The sequence below is a fragment of the Bufo bufo genome, chromosome 10 (assembly GCF_905171765.1).
Source record: "Bufo bufo chromosome 10, aBufBuf1.1, whole genome shotgun sequence".
Lineage (NCBI taxonomy): Eukaryota > Metazoa > Chordata > Amphibia > Anura > Bufonidae > Bufo > Bufo bufo.
Window position 1 is genome coordinate 40,496,632 of NC_053398.1, and position 16,373 is coordinate 40,513,004.

Consider the following 16,373-nt stretch of genomic DNA (forward strand, 5'->3'; position numbering starts at 1 on the left):
TACAGCTATTCCAGGATCAGACTTAAGCACTCTTCCTCCAGGATCAGACTTAAGCACAGTTCCCCCAGGATCAGGTTCAAGCACAGTTCCTCCAGGATCAGGTTCAAGCACAGTTCCTCCAGGATCAGACTTAAGCACAGTTCCTCCAGGATCAGGTTCAAGCACAGTTCCTCCAGGATCAGGTTCAAGCACAGTTCCTCCAGGATCAGGTTCAAGCACAGTTCCTCCAGGATCAGACTTAAGCACAGTTCCTCCAGGATCAGGTTCAAGCAGAGTTCCTCCAGGATCAGGTTCAAGCACAGTTCCTCCAGGATCAGGTTCAAGCACAGTTCCTCCAGGATCAGACTTAAGCACAGTTCCTCCAGGATCAGGTTCAAGCACAGTTCCTCCAGGATCAGGTTCAAGCACAGTTCCTCCAGGATCAGGTTCAAGCACAGTTCCTCCAGGATCAGACTTAAGCACAGTTCCTCCAGGATCAGGTTCAAGCAGAGTTCCTCCAGGATCAGGTTCAAGCACAGTTCCTCCAGGATCAGGTTCAAGCACAGTTCCTCCAGGATCAGACTTAAGCACAGTTCCTCCAGGATCAGGTTCAAGCACAGTTCCTCCAGGATCAGGTTCAAGCACAGTTCCTCCAGGATCAGACTTAAGCACTCTTCCTCCAGGATCAGACTTAAGCACAGTTCCTCCAGGATCAGGTTCAAGCACAGTTCCTCCAGGATCAGGTTCAAGCACAGTTCCTCCAGGATCAAATGTTACCAGCACTACTCAAGGAGCATCAGTCACCAAATCATCAAGGGTTCCAGAAGACTGTGGTGTTCATACAAATATTACAGTCCTGCAAGAAGATGACTGTGTGGCAACAGTAGAGCTCACATTCTGTGGAGGCCCCTGCATGGGAACTTCTGTGTAAGTATTTTCCTATCGCAAATTTCTTTTACCCCTTAATTCTATATGATTTAATTGTATGTTATAAGCGATAAGGGGAAGTATGAATCGGGCTCACGACTCCATATACAGCGAGGGTTGGTTTTGTAACACAACTGACTCTTGCTGGCAGATAACTCAGATCCGGGTCACTTAACCCCTCAAATGCCACTATCAATAGTGACCCTGGCATCGGTGGATTTAGGCAGAGGGAGGGTACCCGCACAGCAAAATCGCCGGGCTCAATCGGTTGCTTTGACAGCCTGGGTCTTTGTGAAGGCTTCCAGGCCTGTCATAGCAATCTGCCTGCAAAGCAGAGCCTGAGGCATAGCCTGACGGGCAGCCTATGAAAATCCCATAGACAGCAATAGTATTCTATTGCAGTCTATAGTGCAATCAATCAGAAGATGTAAATGCAGCTCTCACCTCCTCTCACAAGCTGGCAATAATTGGGATGTACCTTCCTAACCATTGCCTTTTTGGTTAGTGCTGGTAAATAACTCTTTTTCTTAGGATCATTACAAGATGTACCAATGCAAGCCTAAATTGATCAACTTATTAGAACAACCTCTGTTTTCATTCTATCCTCCCCAGATAAGTTCTAGCAGGGGTGGACTGGGAAGTTAAAGTGGCCCTGGAAACAAACTAAAGTAGCCCCATGTTATAGGCGAGTACAAAATGACAGAAAGTGGGACAACACAAGTAGAGTAGGGCCAACATCACCATAGTACAGTAGAAAATACCACCCCAGCAAAACCAAATACCACAGTGCAGCATAAAATACTGTCTATCACCATACTGGGGGTAGCAATACAGTTGAATCCGGGAGGGAACCTGCGGCCTCTGGCCAGATGCATAAGTACCAGATGCATATGGTCTATGGCCAGTCCGCTTCTGCTAGCTGGCAATGTATTCCTGCAAATTTCATATTTCTTTCAAAATGGTTTTTATTGGGGTTTTTCAGGATATTTTACAAACATAAACATTAGCATGTTTTTATGTAAACAGTAATAATTGATTACAAATTTCTTTTATATGCATCAAAATGTTGTTGATACAGAGATGTTCATTAGAATAAATGCAAATAACATTTAAAACAAAAAGAAAAAAAAGAAAGAAAAAAACATGATGCGATTCTTGTAGTGATGTCTTCACCTGGAAAGAAATTGTTGAACTCAAACATATTCAGCAGTTTTCTTGCTGCCCATTTGTGAATGACACAGTTCTACCAGACAAGAGTCATTGTTAGCTATAATGTAATACCTAAGAAATCTGTTTTGGCTGCCTGCTTTAACAGTCACTAGTAGAGTCATTATTCCAAGGCAGACTTAAAAGTTATAAAATATAGGGAAATAACTTACTTTATAGGCTGCTACTGCACTAGAAGAGATTCTTGCTGAAAAATTACTTATCTCGATTGGTATGGATTTTTGAAAAATCATTTTTTGTTTTGTTCATTCCATAGGTTCTCTATGGCTACCAAGAGCATGACGCACACATGTTCATGCTGCTCAGAACTTGAAGTAGGCAAGAAGAGTGTCCAGCTTCTTTGTGCTAATGGAACACGCAGAGTCTACACTTACACAGACGTTCTCCGATGCGGCTGTGTTAGTGCCTTCTGTACACCTGACAACAAATTCAATGTACTAAATAAATACTCTAACAGAAGCCAGGCTATCCCAGGCAGCAACAGTAATGAATCTTAGACGTGACCTACTGAGATCAGAATTAGCACTGTTCATAATCTGAGCCTTTATTGTTGTGTAGAAAAAATTTAGCTGTAGTGTTCTAGAAAATACATGTGAAATGACTGATATATTCTTATTACTGTTTGTATCACTAAACAAAAAAGGCTAGATTCTTTTTGTGCTATTCTTTATGTAAATTGTAACTTTTCAGTGCAAAAATAATAAAAAAAAGCATACAAATAAATATGTTTGTTCTTTAGTTATTAAGCTTAGTTACCAAGATTGCAGGATACAAGTGGAAAAAAAATATAGAAAACGGAGTGTAAAAGATGGAGTAAATAATGTATCTACATTGCTGGGTCAGGTACTGTAATGAAGGAGCTGTGCCGCTCCTAACCATTGGATAGGCCATCACTATTTGATTTTGGGGGTTCTGACTGCTGGGACCCTGACGATCAGCGTTACAAAGAAACCAATGCTTTCCAGTGGGTGCCATGTATCCGTCATCATTTGCTCAGGCTTTACAAACAGTAGGTAGCACATGAATACAGTATATTAGTCCTGCAGATAGGGACTGACTGGACCATAAATCTCTATGATGCAGTTAGTTCGGGTTAGGGGAGCCATGGTCAGTTCAAGAGATGCAGTCAACACATGGTCCATGTTTCCCGGGCTGATCACAGTAGTGTGAATCAGCCCTAAGGTGGATTTAACATAGGAAGGACAGGGACTAGGTGGTGCTACAATAATTTTAAATATGGTAAAAGGGTACTTTCACATTAGCGGCAGGGGACTCCGGCAGCGCACGGCGAGAGGCAGCCGGACTAAAAGTACTGCATGCAGTATTTATAGTCCGGCTGCCTCTCGCCGTGTGCTGCTACGCTGCCACTGGGACTCCGTCCCCGCCCCCATTATAGACAATGGGGACGGAGTGGCAGTCCGGGGGCACACGTGAAGTAGCGGCAGGACGGATCCGACAGGCTGTTCGCCCGCCGAAACAGCCTGCCGGAGTCCCCTGCCGCTAGTGTGAAACTAGCCAAAGAAGGTCTTTTTTAGAGAATATAAATACCAATCATATTTAAAAATAGCTCTTTATAAAAACAAACAAAAAAATAATGCCAGTGATGCCAACACAGAGAGGCTGGGATCGCCACAGGAGCACAGGCAGATAAGTATATGGCATAATCTTTCATGATGGCTGACTGCAGGCTGCTCTCTGTTGAAAATGTAATTGGCCACTCTGAAAATTTTTGGAAGACGGTCGTCCTGAGAACACCGGTGTGAACGGATTGTACATCCGGATGCAGAGGACGGAAGTGCCCCTAAACACCTTTTATCCTGGAATTTTTATACATTCTACAATAAAGAATAATTGTTGCTGTACAATGCGTTCGCACCGGTGTTCTTTGCGCCAAAGTCAGGACGACCGTCTTCTATTACAATTCCTTGAGGGACTAGGCTTCTCTTCACCAAGGATACATACCTGCAGCAGTATACCCACCATACGTATTGTCATCATCTGACAAGCTTACAATAGGGTTGTGCCTATTTATAGCAGAACCCCCCAAGGTGAGCCTCCATTTTATACTAAGTCACCTATAGTATTATCTAGGACATACTAACCTATTGTGCACTTCTTTTTGTGTTTGAAACAGCTTGGACACGTCTACAATTATTTGTACTCATCCACAACTGCATGTTTGTGGTATGATTGGCTGAATTCAGATGATCATATGCCAAATTGTTCAAGGATCAGGAAGTCCAGTTTTTCAAAAACGCTGGTCATGTTGTTGCTGGAATCGTTCATACAAACTGTTCTGTCCTCCTTATGTGTGAAGGTACATAGCTTGACAGACAGCTAAACCTTATCCCGGCAATGAATTGACAATGGAGTAACGTCCAACTTTATCTTTATTGCAAGGATGTAAATGCGAGGTAAAACTGGGGAACAGAAAAAACAATGCGCTTACTAATGGGGTCTGACATATAGTAATGCATATAATACACTTCTGTGCATAGCAATGCACATTCAAACACAGATGCATATCTAAACCAGAGCATGTTTCCTATCTGTATAGCAAGCATGGTCCCTAGCTGCTAACTGTAAGCAGAGGAAAAGGATATGCAAATATACATGAAAACAGGCTGTAATGTGTCTATGTGACATACCAGCGATGCTACCGTGAGCTTAGATGTAGAGGATGACTCAAGAGACTTCCAAGCCATGTGCTATCCTCATGCAGTGATGACTGTGAATGAAGAAAATGGCTGCTATGTGCAGGGATGATGATGTCACTAAGATATGGAAGCTGAAGTAGACCAAACTTGTAATGTGAATATCTGCAATTGTATGTAAAACGGTGTTGAGGAAGGGTTGAGACGCATGCATATATATGCATATATGCATGCATTAATCACGTTATAGGAGGATGTGCGCGGATGTTCCCAGCATATGCGCACATTTGCCCTTAGTGGCCCACAGGGGCTCGTGGAGGCCCCTGTGGGATACATGTGACCCCTTTTAATATATGTAGGGGCTTGTGCCCCCTTATAATGTAGGGGCTTGTGCCCCCTTATAATGTAAGGGCCTGTGCCCCCTTATATAATCTGTGCCCCTTTTAGATGTCCCTAATATTGATGAATACATGTGTATGGATGTGCCCCAAGCATCCATGCGCATGTATATTTTACAATATTCCCTCTCCTACACCTGAAACCAGGTGCATCGGTGTGAATGTGCCCCAAGCATTCACACCGATGCAATCTGGCTAATTGCATCAGAATGACCGGACAAGGGTCCGGTCATCCTGAGGGATACAAAGAGCTCAGATTCAACAGAATCTGAGCCCTTTGATATAATTGTCGCCAGCACCGCTGGAGACAATTATACATGATAGAAGAAGGGGAGAAGCCTCCCCTCCTCCTATTATGCGCAGTCCGGCAGCGAAAATAACATCTCACTGGCCGGAATGCAGAGTGCCACAGGCGGGAGATCAAAGGCTTCTCCCGCCTGATGTGCAGCGCGTCCCCGATGTGCGGGCCGGCACAGTGACGTCATATCACTGCGCCGGCCCACGTGGATGATGGGCACGCGCGCGCCCCCTGGTGGGCGGCGTGGCGCAGGAGTGCAGGCCGCCGGGGATAAATAGGGTAACCCCCTTATTCCCTGACCCCCTGCTTTACCCTACAATCCCCTATCCCACCAACGATCCCTACCACTATCCTGACCCCCTACTGCACCACCTCCCCTGATTAACCCCCAAACCCCTGGGTTACCCCTACCCCTGCATCCCCTGGTTAACCCCTGGTTTACCCTGGTCCCTGTGTGCTGGTAACCCCTGATGGACCCTGGTCCCTGCCTACTGTGCACCCTGGCCCATGATCTGACCCTTGCCCCTGAAACCCCTGATATACCCTTTCCCTACCCTGATTAACCCCTGGTGGTAACCCCTCATTAAACCCTGCCACACCCCCCCCTCACTGTACACTTGCAGGGTATTTAACCCCTGCATTGCTGTACAGTTCTGATATTATCCCCTTTGTTAACCCTTTGTGTTTGTGGTCGGCTTACACCCCTGTAAGACCACCGTTAACCCTCGGCGTACCCCATAGGGATAGTATAGAACTAGATGGGTGGGTTGTTATATACTTGTATGTGTGAACTGTATAGTTAGTTTATGGGTGGAATTGGGAACGTGTAGTGTAGTTTAGGATTGTATATTTGTAGTGCTGTGTATTGTTAGTGTATTGCGTGCTTAGTGTATTAGGTTTTAATAAATACCGTTATATTTGTACCCTTTGTGTAGCGTGTACTTTTTAGCGGTAGCGAGTTAGTAAGGTGCATGCAGCTAGCGTAGTGATCAGTGTAAAGCATAGCGAAAGTATTGTGTTAATATTATTATATAAAGGTATAAATTGGCGGAGTCATCAATAGACGGCTCCTCCCATTTATGAATATTAATTATTGATATTTGCATAAATATTGGTGGTTAATATTCCCCCTTTACATTGGCGAGCCAGGCCCACTGCTTAGATTTTGAAATCTGTGTTTGGTTTTGAAGCTAGAGGTCGGTTACACTGTCAATTATCAGGCAAGAGAGACGCGGTCAGTGGTCTGAGCGTCTAGGAGGGTAACGCGACTCTACCTCACAGCACCAAACGCAGATCAAAATCTTTAGCAGAGAATCTATTGTCTATCTGTGAACTAATATTTTGCTATTTGCTTTACACGGTCACTGCATCGCTCAAGTGATTGCGAGGGAGAAGAAGACACGTCACTGAAGGAGATCCATCTTCGTGGGAGCGGCGTACAAGTCCGACTGGTCGGGAAGAAGCGATCCGGGAAAATGGACTTCTTCCAAGCAGCTGTTAGGACGAAGAGGTACGGCCCCAAGGAGAAGATGGACGCTCATCAAACGGTGAGTATGGACTTCCCCACACTACAACACTTGAGCAGACACAGCACATTTAACCCCATCCTCCCCACTACATACAAGTCAGCAGAAATGCTGTGGTCCGATTTGTTGGCACAGGCTTGCAGTTATTACAAGCTTTGTGTGAACAAACGGATGGTGTTGAACAAGGCCACCAAACGGCTTCAGATGCTAGCCAAACTCGTTCATACGTTTGAGGCTAGCATCTGTAAGCCAAAGGAAGTGGCGCTGGTGTCTCAGTCGACGGAGACAATTCCTCCGGCTATTCACTGCCAGTGCTGTGCTAGTAATTCGGACCAGGTTTCGGCATTACGGACACAGCTGGCGGAGAATGTGCAGTCTACTGTTGACCGAGATGCGCAGGTGGCTAGGTTAGAGTCACAGTTAGTAGAGCTGCAGAGGCAGAAGGAGGAAATTGAAGCTAAGTTGACTCAGTCTTATACTGAAGTCAAGGCCTTCAAGGAGCGGACTGCCTCTACTGACGTGACGGTAGCCAAATTGAAGGCTGAGGTTGCTGTAAGGTCCCAGCTAATGTCTGGCATGCAACAGGTTTTAACCAAGTTGGTGCCGGCCCTTTCTTTTTCCGTAAAGCCAGGGTCAGAATCTCCCAAAACTTTGCCCTGTGCAGGGCCAAAAGGGGGTAGAGTAGTCTGCGACCAGTCAAATCATCAGGTCAAGCCGGTCCAGACTAACAGAGATTTTTCCCTGACTTTGGGAAAAAGAACTGTCGTGAAGAGTGCGTCCCTGAGGATGGAACAATTCAGGAGAAGGGAGCACGGCTGCAGTGTAGATGGACTTGGGCCATGCAGAGCAAACATCAGATGTTTTGCATGTGGTGGCCTAGGTCACATAGTGAGACACTGCAAAACAGATAGGAACATAACACATAGGACAGGAAACCAAGTCACGTGTTTCAGGTGTGGGAACAAAGGACACATTGCAAGGAATTGCCCTTGTGCAAGTAATTGCAATGTGTCCAACAGTATCAGCCAGGTAACAAATTGTGCAGTGGGGTCTAGTCAGCTTGGCCATAACGGGGTTACCTCTCGGCAGCATCACCAGCTGCTGAGGGGTCAGAGTGGCCAAGCTAGGCTAGGCAACATTTGACTCCCCTGTACTATTTGTTACACCGTTTGTTCCCTGTGTATGTCCATGTTGTGTGTTTTTATTATCTGTTTGTACGTTCTTCTTGATGTTGATGGTGGTAGTCCTTGTCTACGAATGTGTTCCACCCTGCTGATTTATGTAGTGTTGTAAGTCCCGTCTGCTGTTTCGTGTTTCATTCTGTGTCCCCTTGGAGTGGAACAGTGTTATACTGTGGATCGAGAACGTGTAGGTTCGCGAGCAGATAATTTCACACGGGAAATCCTACACAAAGGATGATGTGATATTATTCTGGGCAACCAGGGTCTCAGATCGATACAGACAACACTGTTTTGCTCAAGGTTTTCGGTAGGGCTGTGTTGCGCTGGGGACTGGGGCGGACAGACAACATCGGTGTAATGTTGTGCTGCGCACTTAATTCTAGTCCGGTCAGGTAGCACAGCTCTGATTGGGATAGGACGCAGAGTGTTTGGCAGCAGAGTGTGGACTGTGTTCTTGTGTTGTGGGGTCCTGGGGAGCCAGGGCACGACTATGCCATTGGTTCTGCGGGCCTCCACAGGACGGGATCACAGGGGGAAATCAGCCTGGGTACACATGAGTGGACAGGGATGCGGTGCCATCAATAACAAGATGGTGCTTTGTCCACAGAACTCCAGTTATCCTAACCTACTAGGGTGGCCATCCTTATCTGTTGGTGCAGAGGGATGTGTAGCAGAGGACGCGATCCTCTGAAGGTAGGGTGTTCAGACACCAGTGTTGGGATAACGAGGGGTCATGTGAGATAAAGGGCAGCCCAATACCTTTCTCTACCCATGGGTCAAAGGTATTGGTGCTGGGAATTTTCACATTTAATTGCACTGTTAAGGGAGAAATTCCCCCGGGAGCGCCTGGTATTTTCTTCTGCCATAGGTGTGTTTATATGAAGTAGAGGAAAAACCCAGATGACGCCACAGAAGAGACCAGCTATTCCCCCTGACACTCTTGTGAAGCTCCAGAGGATCCCACTGGATTTTGGCAACCAAGCGACCTCTGTCTAGAGGTGTTCTAGAGATGGAAGACTGTGCCACAATCCAGCGGGAGCGTAATCTCAGACTCTGGAGGAAGACTTGGAGACGTTCGGGTGGAAGAGCTACTATCACTTGTTTCACCCAGTGAAACTTCTTCTGGTTCTGGTCATCGTCATCTACATTATCGGAGGATCAAGGGACTTATTGACCAAATACACCAGAACCAGACAGAACTTTACCGAACTAACCGAAGGAGGAGGCTCAGGACATAACGCTAACATTGTTCCTGTAGCCAAATATTGTATGGACACACTTTGTTTCCTATGAGGGTTAGGGACGTATAACTTGTACTATCCTGAAACCCCATAGCACATTTTATTTATTGATTTTGTTTGTCGGTCATTCGCGTACCCATAGACACTCTAGGTGCAAATGTGTGACAGCCTATATTTGACTGTACACATTTGCATCCTATAGTCGTTTCCCATTGATACGGGGGTCTGCGACCTACCGGTGTCTTTAGAGGTGTAGAGTTATGCCAGGTTGCATGAGTCTCTATGGGTACACACATTTAATGGAATTTGGTGGTGTTGGGAGCGATGTGACATGTATTTTGTGTGAATGGGGATAAGGTTAGGTCACGATAGGGACAGGCATCCTTTGTTTGCCATTTGCCACCTTGAACCCTGGAACGGTGAGGTTCTTAAGGGAAGGGCTGGAGGTGTAGTGTGGCGGAGGTGTTCTCCGCAGTAGAATTTAGGTACTATGACATCACCGCTTAAGAGTTTGACCTGCCTTGTAAAGACCTATTAATCTGTCCACGGGAGAACCGCACCCATCAAGATGGAAACAGACGTTGGATAGAAGAAAGTTGGGACTGAGACTGTGAGGGTGAACCCGCTCCAGATGCCTTGGAGGCGGGCCATACCTGAAGATCGGCAGAACTACCGAGAGACTGTGGGGGTGTGGCCACTCCAAAGTGGGGGTGGCCGACACTAAAAGACTGTGAAAGAAAGGCCAGTTAAAGACTGCGAGGGTGAACCCGCTCCAGATTCCTTGGAGGCGGGCCATACCTGAAGATCGGCAGAATTACCGAGAGACACTGGGGGTGTGGTCACTCCAAAGTGGGGGTGGCCGACACTAAAAGACTGTTAAAGAAAGGCCAGTTAACCGAGAGACTGTGGGTGTGTGGTATCCTAAAGATGTCAAGAAGAAGACGGTGTATCCTGTGGACGGAGGAGTAAGTTACGGTGAAGGGCAGGTCGGAGGAAGCTGGATTAGGGATGTCTAAGTACCTAAAGATCAGTGTGCACTACAGTTCTTCCTGAACTTCCACCCAGGATGGGGTTGAGGGGGGGGCAAATATATCTCAACCCGTTCCCCCAATATATTGTCGTATTATATAGTCCGACAACAGGGGGATTGTTGAGGAAGGGTTGAGACGCATGCATATATATACATATATGCATGCAAACACGTGCATGCATGTATGATATATATGCATGCATTAATCACGTTATAGGAGGATGTGCGCGGATGTTCCCAGCATCTGCGCACATCTGCCCTTAGTGGCCCACAGGGGCTCATGGAGGCCCCTGTGGGATACATGTGACCCCTTTTAATATATGTAGGGGCTTGTGACCCCTTATAATGTAGGGGCTTGTGCCCCCTTATAATGTAGGGGCCTGTGCCCCCTTATATAATCTGTGCCCCTTTTAGATGTCCCTAATATTGATGTATACATGTGTATGGATGTGCCCCAAGCATCCATGCGCATGTATATTTTACAATATTCCCTCTCCTACACCTGAAACCAGGTGCATCGGTGTGAATGTGCCCCAAGCATTCACACCGATGCAATCTGGCTAATTGCATCAGAATGACCGGACAAGGGTCCGGTCATCCTGATGGATACAAAGAGCTCAGATTCAACAGAATCTGAGCCCTTTGATATAATTGTCGCCAGCGCCGCAGGAGACAATTATACATGATAGAAGAAGGGGAGAAGCCTCCCCTCCTCCTATTATGCGCATTCCGGCAGCGAAATTAACATCTCGCTGACCGGAATGCAGAGTGCCACAGGCGGGAGATCAAAGGCTTCTCCCGCCTGGTGTGCAGCGCGTCCCCGATGTGCGGGCCGGCGCAGTGACGTCATATCACTGCGCCGGCCCACGTGGATGATGGGCACGCGCACTCAAGGGAGTTAACGGTCTGGGCCCCCACCTGGAAGAGGAGCGCGTCCTGCGCTCCCGAAGAGCGGATCGGGACCCCCCCACCTGAAAGGGCAGCGCATCCTGTGCTCAGCCTGACCGGACCCCAGTCGCCCCTACCCCCCAGAAGGAGGAGAGCGCGTTCGGCGCTCTGAACAGAGCGACCCCCTGGCTGGCGAGGACCCCCCTTGGACGAACGAGCAGACCCCTGGACGCGAGCAATATACATGAGTATCACCCCCTTATTCCCTGACCCCCTGCTTTACCCTACAATCCCCTATCCCACCAACGATCCCTACCACTATCCTGACCCCCTACTGCACCACCTCCCCTGATTAACCCCCAAACCCCTGGGTTACCCCTACCCCTGCATCCCCTGGTTAACCCCTGGTTTACCCTGGTCCCTGTGTGCTGGTAACCCCTGATGGACCCTGGTCCCTGCCTACTGTGCACCCTGGCCCATGATCTGACCCTTGCCCCTGAAACCCCTGATATACCCTTTCCCTACCCTGATTAACCCCTGGTGGTAACCCCTCATTAAACCCTGCCACACACCCCCCCTCACTGTACACTTGCAGGGTATTTAACCCCTGCATTGCTGTACAGTTCTGATATTATCCCCTTTGTTAACCCTTTGTGTTTGTGGTCGGCTTACACGCCTGTAAGACCACCGTTAACCCTCGGCGTACCCCATAGGGATAGTATAGAACTAGATGGGTGGGTTGTTATATACTTGCATGTGTGAACTGTATAGTTAGTTTATGGGTGGAATTGGGAACGTGTAGTGTAGTTTAGGATTGTATATTTGTAGTGCTGTGTATTGTTAGTGTATTGCGTGCTTAGTGTATTAGGTTTTAATAAATACCGTTATATTTGTACCCTTTGTGTAGCGTGTACTTGTTAGCGGTAGCGAGTTAGTAAGGCGCATGCAGCTAGCGTAGTGATTAGTGTAAAGCATAGCGAAAGTATTGTGTTAATATTATTATATAAAGGTATAAATGGGCGAAGTCATCAATAGACGGCTCCTCCCATTAATGAATATTAATTATTGATATTTGCATAAATATTGGTGGGTAATATTACCCCTTTACAAACGGCCACTAGATGGAGCTGTTACACAATCAACTGAGAATGATATAGAAAACATATTAACTATGTATGAAAGCTATGCATAAATTAGCAATAAACTTGCTGAAGGCACCATACATATTTTCATCATCTGACAAGCTTACAAAAGGGTTGTGCCTATTTAGGAACACTATAGGAAGAGGTAAAGAGATATTCATGTTATTAAACAGAGGCAGTGTACGACAATAATGTCATTTTTATACTCATGTTATTGAATGCATAGTTACAAGACATTTTACTGCAAACACCGCATTATTGTGTACATGATTGTGGACACATTATTGCCTTAGACAATATGTTTCAAATACATTTTAGTGTAAAAATTTAATAGTTGAAGCAGTGATATTAAACACATAGGGGATCATTAACTAAACTGAAAAAAAAAATTATTATAGACACAAGCCGTTATTGTAGTGTAATAGGAACACTATAGCAACAGGTAGAGAGATACAATTGTGTAGATCAGGAAAGCTTTGAGTGAGTGAGGAGCTGTCACATAGCTGGTCAGCCAGGCACTTCTGAATTAAAAAACCCACTGCAAGAAAAATCTTATTTTCTTTTTGCATTTGAACAGACATTTTTATTCAAAACTTCTAGTTGTTACATAAACTTACTGCCAGCACAGCACCCTTAAAGCATTTTGCTGCAAATGCTGAGCAATTGCACTTTTTTTTGGTGTATTATATCCATGTTATTAAACGTGTTGAATTATAGCAGAAGCAATGTACAACCATAATGGTATTTTTATACTCGTGTTATTGAATGCATAGTTCAAAGATATTTTACTGCAAACATTGCATTATTGTATACATGTTAGTGGACACATAACTACCTTAGACCATGTGTTTAAAAGATATTTTAGTGCAAAAATTTCATAGTTGAAGCAGTGATATTAAACACATAGGGGATCATTTACTAAACTGAAATAAATGATTATAGACACAAGCCACTAATGTAGTGTGATAGGAACACTATAGCAACAGGTTGAGAGATATAATTGTGCAGATTTTAGGGATTTTTAAAGCTTTGAGTGAGTGAAGAGCTGTCACATAGCTGGTCAGCCAGGTACTTATGAACTAAAAACCCACTGCAAGGAAAAGCTTATTTTTTCTGTATATGAACAGAGAGACAATTTGTATTCAAAACATCTAGTTTCTACATAAACTTACTGCCAGCACAGCACTCCTAAAGCATTTTATTGCAAATGCTGAGCAATTGCACTTTTTTTTTTGTGTATTATATCCATGTTATTAACTTTGGTGGATCATCCGCCAGCTTAGGGCTTTATTAAGACTGGCGTCTAAAACGTCAATCTTAATAAATGTCAATCTTAATAAATGTTCAAAGACATTTCACTGCAAGCACTGCATTATTATATCTATGTTAGTGGATGCAGAACTGCATCAGACCATGTGTTTCATAGACACTTTACTACAAAAATGTCATTGCTGAACTATTGTTGACCTTTTTTAATGCAAACACTGCATTATTCCCAATGTAAATTGTCAAGTGACATTCCATTGCACCTCTGTCTTTAAATTTTAGAAAACACACTTGCAATTTTGCCAGTACTCTTAAATATTCTGTTTACCAAATCCATAACTTTTTATTTATAGTAAACCTTTGACTTTTCATTTATAGGCCTCATAGTAAAATTTCTGGAAAATGAAAGAGTGGGAAACAAAAGTCCCGGACTCAGAATGTGGGTACTTGCAGCAGTAGCAGCACCAGCCATCCAGCCAATAGTAATAGGCCACAGTTCTCCCTGGCTTCCAAAGGTTCAACTTTATCATTGAGGACAAAAATGAGGAGACTTTGGACTGGATGACTCCTTCTCTCAGTCTCAGGAGAATGATGTGGAGGTCACCTGTGAGTTTGACACCATGCTTTGGTGCCAGGGATCACAGGATTCCTCCTGCTCCTCCATCTCTCTGACATTATTTGTTATTACTGTCATTGCGTTCAAGAGCTTAACCCCTTTAAGGACCCTTGCCATACATATACATCACAGCTGGATGTGACTTAAGGACCAGTGATGTACATGTACGGCAGGGTGATCGGCGGGAGCAGGAGTTCCGCCCGCCTGATCAGAGGCATGGACCTGGCAGTCACTGACAGCCGGGTCCCTGCTGCATACTCCGGCATCAGTGAAGACACCGATTCCAGCGTATTAACCCCTCTTATGCCGCGGCATGCAGAGGGTTTGAGGAGGGTACAGGTGCCCTCTGCATCTCGATCGGGTCCCCGCGCTGCAATGGCAGTTACCCGATGGCCTTGCATAGGCATCGAGGCTTGCCTCCTACGGAAGCCTGTGAGATCCAGCCCTTAGGATGGGTCTCACAGGCAGGCTGTCAGCATAAAAGCTGACAGCCAATGCATTACAATACAGGTTGTGTTGTAATGCATTGCAGAGACCCCAGAAGTTCAAGTCCTAGAGTGGGACAAAAATTAAAAGTAAAAAAAATGTGCTTTTCATAATAAAAATAAATAAAGTTTTAAGTAAAAAAATAATAATTTAAAAATAAAACACAAAATTGTGAAAAAAAAGAAAAACAGACATATGGGGTATTGCCGCGTCCGTAACGACTGGCTCTATAAAAATATCATGTGATCCACCCCCTCACCTGAACACTGTAGAAAAAATGTAATAAAACTGTGCTAAAACAATCATTTTTTTGTCACCTTACATAACAAAAAGTGCAACACCAAGCAATCAAAAAGGTGTATGCCCCCCAAAAACCGTCATCTATTTCTGCAAAAAATGAGACCCTACATAAAACAATCGGGCAAAAAATAAAAAAAACGATGGCTCTCAGAATAAGGAGACACTAAAACAGGATTTTTTTTTGCTTTGAAAATGCTTTTATTGTTTAAAACTTAAAGAGAACCTTTCATCTGGCAAAACAATGTGAACTAAGTGTCATGATCTGTACAGCGGTGCCCAGGGATCTTACTGCACTTATTATTATCCCTGGGCACCGCTCCGTACTCCTGCTATGCCCTCCGGTATGTTCGGTCTCTTGGTTATAGTAGGTGGAGACCGGGCGAACCGCCTTCGACTTCAATAGGCAGGCGAATTTTAAAACCCACAGGGACTCTTTCTGGCCACAATAGTGATGGAAAATTTGTTTCAAGGGGACTAACACCTGGACCAGGGCCGGGCCGACACAAAGGCTGGGGAAGGGCGCAGGCCAGCTCCCCAGCCTCTGGGCGGCAGGCAGGCCACTGAGTCAGAAGATCCAATGGTATGTATATTCTAACCCCCAGGCGTTCCCATGGTGACGGGGACGCTTGCCTGGGGGTTAGAATATACCATCGGATCTGAGTTTTTACGATCTCAGTGAGATCGTGAAAACTCAAATCCGATGGTATATTCTAACCCCCAGGCGTTCCCATGGTGACAGGGACGCTTGCCTGGGGGTTAGAATATACAGGGCCACGCCGCTCACAGGAGTACATTTATAAACTAATCAGTAACTTTAACTTTAATCATTGCTAATCTCTTTACTTGGATACCTTACTCTGTCTTAGATCCGGTAACAGCAGTAAGTGCAGGCGGGAGGCGCTCACTCACTGACGTCACGCGCCTGCTCCTCCCACTAGGCGGCCCAGTCGCGTGACGTCAGTGAGTGAGCGCCGCCCGCCCGCACTTACTGCTGTTACCAGAGCTAAGACAGAGTAAGGTATCCAAGTAAAGAGATTAGCAATGATGAGGGTGGATGATGATTAATAACAAACATACATATCTAAATGGCGGGGGGGGGGGGCGCACTTGGGCAGCTCAGTCTCTGTTGGTGGTGGACCTTGTCCCAGTCCTGACCTGGACTGTGGCATGCCGGAGGGGGATCCATGGCAAAACTCCCATGGAAAATTACGTCG